Source organism: Pelodiscus sinensis, chromosome 2 (assembly GCF_049634645.1).
Source record: "Pelodiscus sinensis isolate JC-2024 chromosome 2, ASM4963464v1, whole genome shotgun sequence".
Taxonomy (NCBI): Eukaryota; Metazoa; Chordata; order Testudines; family Trionychidae; genus Pelodiscus; species Pelodiscus sinensis.
In genome coordinates this window covers 125,027,334-125,036,710 of record NC_134712.1, presented here as the reverse complement: position 1 = coordinate 125,036,710, position 9,377 = coordinate 125,027,334, and the positions used below count along the sequence as shown (strand labels likewise).

Genomic DNA, 9,377 nt, shown 5'->3' with positions numbered 1-9,377 from the left:
TGGGTGTCCCGGTGGAACCTCAGAAGGCCAATCACCTAACCTGACCAGCAGATAGATGGGAGATTGACGCTCAGAGTAAGTGTGCTGCTGGACCCATCTTTATACCCATAGGGGCCCGTATCCTCTTTCTTATCTAAGATGCCACATTTTGTTGGTCCGTCTTTATGACACCAGTTCTTAAGGGAGTTTCAACTTACTTTACACTTGCAAGAGAGATAACTAAATTGTAAGTACTGGACATTCTTTACTGGGCGGGAGATTCCTCCCCCACGTGGACGGCTGTGTGTTTGTATCAATATAGGTGCCAGCCAAGGCAGTTCTCACAGCCTCAAGGTCAGCGATTGGCGTATCTCTGTTTACAGCCATCCATGGTCACCGTGAGCTAGCATATTCGGACCTCCTGTCAAGGCTTCAAAGACTCTGCTGATTTTACTGCTCTGTGTGTGTCCTGTGTACTCCAGGCAAGCAAGATGGATGTTACAGGTGGGGATTCCTGTCTGGCTACACAGGCCTACGCCAGGGCCACAGGGGACAGCTCCTAACCAGGGGGAGACCCAGATACCTACCCCTATTTTGATGCCATGGACTGCATGCTGAAGGGCCAGATGGTCTGTGCCCCCCAGGTGGTCATTGACCCTGGGGCAGAAGGCTCTGACCAGGGCATGGAGGAGGAGGAGGAGGAGGAGGAGGAGGATGACCAGGAGTCGAAGGAGCCTAGATGGAGTGTGTCACTCACCCAGGACCCCATAGCCATCACAGCAGCCAGGTCACCACTGTCTTCCAAGGCTGGGGAGGCCTCGATATGTGAATGCCATCACAGTCCCCTTATGCACAAGGTGGGGACAAGAGACACAAGGTGGGTGAGGTAATATCTTTTATGGGACCAACTATATTACCTGATACACCTTCTCTCTTTAATATCCAGGGACAAAAATGGCTACAGCAACATTGCACACATTTAATCCTTTTGTCATTTTACCTTCTTTATTATTATTATTACTACTAGAAAAAAGCTGCTAATGGGGTTTTTACCGAAGGGCATATGTTCACTGTCATGGAGATTTATTCTGTGACAAATGATCTTCCAGCGTTCAATATAGTGGTTCTATTACAGACCCACTAAATCGAACATTGAGAGTGGCCCCATTCACCATGATACTTCTTGAAATCGTGAGCAGTAAGGGATGTTGATGTTAGCATTTCTTCTGTCAATCTCCTGCTATGGGAATGACGCTGAAACTTGGCTTATGGTTTATCAATTCCAGCTATGTTATTTATGTATCTGGAATCATGTCCTTTATGTCAACTTTCAGCTGTTTAACTGTTTTAAAATTGCAAAAAATATATTTTCCTAATAATTGGATCTCTTATTACTTTGAATGCCAACTGAAAAAAAGTATACAAAAGTGAAATGCCATTTCCTAATAAAAACTGAAAGCTATATACACATAACTTCTGTTCTTTTCTCAGACGATACCTATATCTTTCCATGGCTCATTTCTCACTTGACGTAACATGGTGACCCAGCATGAAACTGAAGGCTTGCAATGGGTAGGCTTTCTTGTGTTTTTTCACAGGAATATGAATAGTAACAGATTTTTCCACCTCCAATACAAGACTTTGTTTTTATAGTAAATTTTTGCATTCTCCCATCACTTGAATTTATAAAATGCTCTCTTGTGGATAATTCATGTACATAATGCTTCATGCATCTAAATGCAATCCATAAAGTGCTCTAATAATAGTAACTGTAACTCTGTGGGGTATGATTAACATTAAATAAATGTTCCTCAAATGGCTTTTCAAAAATCAATAAGGGGAATTCGAGGTTTTTTTTTTCTTCCTTCCTTTTGTTTTTGTTACTGTTATTGTTACTGAATTCCCCCCTCCCAATTCTTAAAAACATGAACATCACAAACATTCCAGTTACCAATCCCTACTACATAGGCCAACAAATAAATTGAGAATTTTTTATTTGGCAGTCGGTCTGGTTGAAAGTAGAGATGAAGCAAGAAGTTACAGACGAAATTAAACGATTGGGTTTTTATCCTTTTAATATATTCTGTGTAGTGAGAGTTTCTACTAAGTTGATTGAATGCCCTATTACTAATTCAGACCACAGATATATTTTGCAACTAAGACTGCAAAATATTGCATGCTGTTGAATGTAAAGAGGTCGGATAGGATTTTAGGGATTTAAATTAAAACATAATAGCAGAGATGTATAAAAATAGCTGAATTATGGATTTAAGAAATTTAAGAGTAGAACTGAAAATAAAATCTATGGTCTGTACTATCTTCTCCTAAGGAAAAGAACATATGTGTGGATGCTTCAGAGGAAACAATCACTTCAATAACACCTCTCTTTTTCGATCGTGGGGTACATGTAGAATTCTCTCTTGCTAACTATACTCTTTTAGACTATGAGGGTTTGCTCCAGGGATTCAAGGAATCCAGGTCCTTTTGAATCGAGGCCACTCTGCATTGGCTCTGATCCCTGCCAAATTACATCTACTGCAGTCACGGTATCAGACTCTTCCCTGATTGCTTCCATATCCTGGATTTCTGGGGAATACTGGTGGAAAAGATAATAGAGCCCCAACTGCTAGGGAATCTCTACTAAACAAAATGAAGAACACTGTACACATTACCAACAGTGATTTCCCATTCATCTTCTAAATGAGCTAATTTCTGCCCAAACTTCTGGCAGAACAAAGCTGGGCCCCACCCTCATGCCTCCCCGCCCCCCAAAAAAATGCCTAATCTTGTTTGTAATGGGAGGGTTGAGGAATCAAGATGGTTTTCCTCCTTCCTCCAAAGCATGGGAAGGTGGAATTCCATGAGGGAGGGTACAGACATGGATTTGGATTAAGAAAAGGGAGGGCAATCTCACTGAAAATTATAGTCTTTAGATATATGTGGTAAATGCCAACCAATCTGTTCCATGACACATCATGTGCATAATAAAGGATAACTATTTCCAATCCCATTTTCTCTTCCAGAGCTTCTGTGCCAGAATTAGTAGTGTTTCACTTTAACCTAAATTGGGACATTGCTCCCAAAAATTCATTTTTTGTGCATTTGTAAGGCCCGGTGAAGTCAGTGAGAACTCTAAATGTCCAACACCTCCAAAATTGAATAGTTTTTAAGTGTCTATCTTTAGACATAAACCTACACACATTTTTTGTCTAAGTGAATCGCCTTAGGTCATACAGCAAATCAGTGTGAGGGAGCAGGATTTACAGTCTTGTGCTGAGTGCACTGCATCACAGTGCCTCTCACAATGGAGTGAAAACAACTTCAAATACATTTTCTGAAGAGGTAAGAACTGATTTAAAACTAGAAGGCTCTTCCACTGTCCCTAGGCTTCAGAGAGGGTATTTTTACACTGCGATTAGACACTTGTGGCTGTCCTATGCTAGCTGACGTGGACTTTCAGGGCTCAGAATAAGGAGTATGGAAGTTTTGGTTTGTGCTGCGAGGTTGGATGATGCAGAGCTCAGACTACAACCCAAGCCCAGATGTTTACACCACAATAAAATGGTTTAAACCCCACTAGCCAAAGTCAGCTGGCACAGAGCAGCTGCAGATGTCTAACTACAGTGTAGACATATCTTTAGAGTCCAAGAGAATGCCCTGTTCACATCCAAAACTTAAAACAACAGTCTCTGGAATGTTAACAGGAAAACAAGACATGTAAGACCCTCCCTCCCCCCCCCCCCCCAAAAAAAAAGGGAGGAGGGAAAGCATTTTAATGAAAAATTGTCACATACTTCTTTAGGTCACCTTTAATATCATTAAAGACAGATTCTCTACTCTCAACTTTCACTAAACTCAAAGAGAGAACATCAGGCCTATTCAGGATTTGAAGACACAATGAGGTATACATCTGAGCAATGCAAGGTATTTCGAGCTGTCCCTAAATTTGATTCAAGAGAGCGCTGATATGTATACCCCACATATCAAGGCTATCTTGATATGTAGGGAAAATGACACATAGCCATCAGTATCATCTTCTTATGAAAGTGGAATAAATACAATTCAAGATGATCAGATGCTTCAACTTCATTCAGTGCAAAAATAGGAATCAAAGGAAATATAACAATGCAAATATAATTCTCTTTTTTTCTTTTTTGGGGGTTTTCTACTCCTACATTTTCTGCTATGTGGAATATGTGTTTGCACATATTACATAGTTAGAATAATTAATATTCAAATTAAAAGGTAAGGTAGTTGTATTTGTTATGAGAAATCAACTTAAATATTTGTCATGTAAAAATCAATAGACCTGGATATTAGAAACTAGACCTGAGCAAATACAGTACTGCAAAATATTTTCTGTGAATAGCTGCTGAACTTTAAAAATGAATAGGTTTGAGAATGCTCATGCTAAATAAAACATGCATATTCAGATAGTTAAATGATGTGACTATGAGTAGAGAAAGTTACACTTAAACTCTATGCTCAGTCAATGAATCTTAAAACAGATTAATAATTTTCTATTATTCATGCTTTGGGTCAGGTCTGTATTGCCTACAAAGGAAAACATTTACATTTTCCTAAAATTTTCTAATCCTAATGATCAATTGCTCATCTCTGAATGACTTCCTTTCCTTGAAATGACACATATTCCCCACGTGAAAACAGTTGTGCCTCATTCAAACCCTTCTTCTTATTTTATGAGCTATAATCACCCCATCATGGAACTGAAATTATACCATGTGACCTACCAAAGTTTTCTAAATAAGCATAATTTTAAATGCAGAAAATTTCATTTAGAAAAAAGGAGGGAAAGTAGGGTGAAATTCTCATGTGATTTATCACTGGCGCTGTAAGAAAAACAAGAATCATGACACTCAAAGTCACAAGAGCTAACGTTCTTAATCAGTCTAATTAGGACAAAAAATACACGGTTCTATAGGAGATACTAGCAATTACTTTCCCCCAATCCATTGTTTTTTAATGTCCTTTGCGCCATGCTCAAATTATTGTTTAAAGGAAGTCTTACATCCTGCCTTTGCCAACAAGTGTAGGCTCTGCAGATAGAGTAAATTCCAAAGCTAGAAATATCTGTTCTCCCACCAATGTCCTGACCACACCTGCAAATTCAATCACATGGGAATGTCAGCAAGGATGTGGTATGGAGGGTAAGGAACAGATGAAGATGCTTACACAGACACCATCCAAGTTCTTGCCAATGAAGCAATCTAAAGAGAAATAGGCAGCAATTAGAATTATAATGAAAGAAGCAGTTTTTCCCAGGACATGAACAAAGCAATTGAATATTCTGGATTTCATTATTTTGCCCCTGGAATAAAAGCTTCAGTACTGTGTTATTTGAGAACAAAATTTAGGGGGGAAAAACCCTACCTATGCTCTCCAGACTAAGATAGGCACAAGACTGATCTTACTTATTAATAGTAATTCTTTGCAGTTGTCCAATCTTTTTATCCATGTACCTCAAAGAACTTCAAAACATTTTCTCTCTCTATTTTACAGGTGGGAAATGGAGGCATGGAGAGGTGAAACAATTTATGTAGCTGTGGCAGCATCCCCTGTGACAGATTCACAATTCCCTAAATGAACTTTATTGAATTAAGTTAAACTTTACTGATCTAGCTTAATTGTTTTGGGGGTCCATTGTATGTAAATGCACTTGTGTATGTGTTATTGTGGAACTTTACATATTTCAATGGGAGGGCTAAATAGGAGAGCATCAGGAACCAATTAGGCAACTTCACTCAGTTGTAAAATCTCCAGAGAAACCACCATCCTGGAAAGGGTGATATATACCCATTCAAACTGGATTCTCCTGGGACCAAGAGAGAAAGAAAGGGTTTTGATAAATAACCTGTTTTTATACTGGCTTATGGCCTTCCTACATTTTCCATAGAGGACCTCAATCCTTACAGCAGGGTTTGAAGGAAGAGAGCCACTGAAGCCTCATATGACTGCTTGCTTATTCTAAGCTGAAGTTGTGATGAACCTGTAAGCAAAAGAGAAATGAGGGACTTTTCCTGCAAGAGTCTATGTTAAGGTTGGGGTGGATACTGATAAGCTTATTAGTACGTATGTAGGTTCTTGTATTGATTTAAATGTTTTCTTTATAATACCTCATAAGAATAAAATTGGATAGAAAGAATTGTGTGGTACTTATAACTGTAGTAATTACACCTGTTAATCACCTCTGAAGAGAAGGCAAGCAGCTGTCCTTAGGCAACCTATCTGTGCCGAGAGTAACATAGTGAAGGCAGGGAACTGTGGAGCCTGGAAATACCTCAGCCAAATGCGACCTTGGTGCTAGTCTCCTACCAGAAAGGCAGTGGTTAGGAAGCTAGAAGATAGTGCCTTTGCTGAACCGTTAAAGGACAATCAAGGGCAACTCTGCCTGTAGCTGTGACATCCACCCCACAATAGAATCCAGGTCTCCTTGGTCTCCAGACCTATCTTCTGTATCCCGGGGACGAGCTTCAAGCCAAAGCAGTTCTCAGCGGATGCCAGTCCTACCTCAAATGTCACTTCCTATCCTACATCTTTCCTCCCAACGGTCCCCTTCTTACCATCGTTATTAATTGCTCCTCCAGTTGATCTTTCACTTTTCCTTTACTTCCCCACTAAAACCACCTCTAGTTTCTGGTGTGTGCAACCCTTCAAACTTTTAAGGTCCAGCTGCAGATTTCCCGGGACCTCCACTTCAGATAGTGAGAGTTCTTGTGTGTTCTGGGCCTTGACATACCTCTAACTGCATCATGCCAAGCAGCTTCAATTGAGTGAAAAATGTGTTCTTTCTTTTAAATAGGACTATATATTATTAAGATAGACAGTGTCAATGGCTACCATCAAATGTGTCTTCACTAATCAATAAACAGTCACATTTCATTAAACCCTATGGATGTACTAAATACCCTTCTTTCAGGCAAATTAGAAGGAACAATTAAATTCCCTTTATTTAGTGATAGTGGGAAAGAACAGAAAGCTGAGCTGGACTAAACAGTCTGCTGGGTTTCATGGGATAGGTTGTAAATAATCTCCAAGGAAATAAAAGATTTTTTGCAACTGTGTGTATGTTAAATCGCTGGCTCTCAAACTTTCCAGACTACAGTACAAGCAGTCCCCGGGTTACGCGGATCCAACTTATGTCAGATCCGTACTTACGAACGGGGCTCTTCTCGCCCCGGAGGACGTGAGCGACGGGACCGCCCAGACGTGCCGCGGTCCGGCGCCCGCGTCCTCCGGGGTGAGAAAAGCTGCTCCGTGTCTCCCCGGTATGCTGGGGGCCTCCCCAGCAGGCCAGGGAGACATGGAGTAAAGCCACGGAGGACCCGGGCGGCGGGACCGCGGCGCGTCTGGGTGGTCCCCCCTCCTGGGTCCTCCGTGGCTTTGCACCGTGTCTCCCTTGTCTGCTGCGGGGAGGGGCGCAGCTAGTGCGCCCCTCCCCCAGCAGACCAGGCTTTTCTCGGGAAGCCTGTGGTAGAGTAGCTGGGGCGCTGCCGGTTGGTCCCGCAGCGCCGCTCTCAGCGCTACTGGACCAACCTGGCAGCAACCCAGCTGCTCTGCCCCAGGCTTCCTGATTCAGCCGCTGATCAGTTTCAGCAGCAGCTGACTTGGGGACGCCTGGGGTAGAGCAGCTGGGGTGCTGCCGGTTGGTCCCCGCAGCGCCGAGGTGTGGCCTGCGGGGACCTACCCGGCAGCGCCCCAGCTGCTCTGTCCCAGGCATCCAGATTCAGCCGCTGTTGAAACTGATCAGCGGCTGATTCTAGGAAGCCCAGGGCAGAGCAACTCTGCCTCGGGCTTCCTGTAGTCAGCCCCTGGTCAGTTTCAGCAGCGGCTGAATCTGGACGCCAGTTCCAAGTTACATACAGATTCAACTTAAGAACAAACCTACAGTCCCTATCTTGTACGTAACCCGGGGACTGCCTGTACCTCTTACAGGAATCTGATCTGGCATGTGTAAACCAAGATTTACCTCACATAAACACTGCTTGCTTATAAAATCAGATATAAAAGCACTAGTGTCACAGCACTCTATTATTAAAAATTGCTTATTTACTCATTTACCATATATATATATATTGTACTTACATTTCAGTGGATAGTACATAAAGCGGTATAAACAAGTCATTGTCTGTATTAAATTTTAGCTCTGTACTGACTTCACTGGCAAATATTTAGATGAGTTGATGTACTCCCTGCAAGACCTCTGCATACCCCTTTCTGAGAAGCACCATCGGGGCATGTCTACACAGCAGGGCTTAACTCGAAATAAGCTATGCAAATTGAGCTACGTTGATTGTGTAGCTTATTTTGAAACAGCTTATTTCAAAATTGGGAGCATCTAAACAGCACTTATTTAGAATAGAGCACTCTTCCTCCGACTTCTCTTACTCCATGTACAATGAGGGAATCAGAGTAAGAAATCCTTCAGCTTGACAGCATTTTGATATTATTTCCAAATAATGTGTAGACGCAGACAAAGTTATTTTGAAATAACGTTGCTGTGTAGACATACCCTGTTAGACCAGAGAGTGAGGGTGTGTCTAGACTACAGAGTTTTGTCAACAAAAGTGGACTTTTGTCGATAAAACTATACCTGCATCTATACTACCGCTGAGTTCTGTCGAGGGTAATGCCTGCAGTTTTGTCGACGCTGGTAAACCTCATTTTATGAGGCATAACGTCTTTGTCAACAGAGTTCTGTCGACAAAAAGGGCAGTCTAGACGAGGGGTTTCTTTTGTCGACAGAAAAAGACATCCAGGCAAGCCCCCTGCTGGACAGTCCTTCTTCAGGAAAAACCTCTTCTTGTTCCTGTCTGTAGCATGTTTTAAAGGCACAGACATCCCTGGCAGGCATTGTGACAGGAAGCTGGCCACAGACAGAGCCTGTCAGCCCAGACCTCTCCCAGCGTCACCTGCACGTGGCCATGTGTGCAGCTCCAGTGCCACGAGGCCCACAAGAACCTTTGAAGGAGCCAGCCCTGGTGCCCACAGGCAACAAAAAGAGAGCCCCAGCCTGGTCAGGGACAGAGGTCCTGACCCTGCTTGAACTGTGGTGGGAGGAGGAAGCAGTCCAGGCCCTGCACACCCGGCGCAGGAATGCCAGCATCTATGGCCGCATGGCTCAGGGGCTGGCCAATAAAGGGCACCACCCAAGGACACTCCAACAAGTCCGGGCCAAAGTGAAGGAACTTCGCTAGGAATACATGAAGGCCCGAGAGCAGAGCTCGGCTTCAGGTGCAGCCCCAGTGCACTGCACCTACTATCAAGAACTGGACCACATCCTGGGAGGCCAGGAACCTATGTCTGCACCAGTGCTCGTGCAGACAGGGTTGCACACACCAGTGCAGCAGAGCTGGCAGGAGGTCACCAGGGAAGATGTG

General features: G+C 42.9%; 1 long non-coding RNA gene across 1 annotated transcript; it reads left to right on the top strand.

Annotated features, from left to right (window-relative positions):
* Positions 1 to 708: 708 nt before the first annotated feature.
* On the top strand, positions 709 to 6,785 carry LOC142826778 (uncharacterized). Its single transcript, XR_012901014.1, has 3 exons — positions 709 to 856; positions 1,471 to 1,551; positions 5,500 to 6,785. It is a non-coding gene; the product is annotated as an uncharacterized LOC142826778 (long non-coding RNA).
* The last annotated feature ends 2,592 nt before the right edge of the window (positions 6,786 to 9,377 follow it).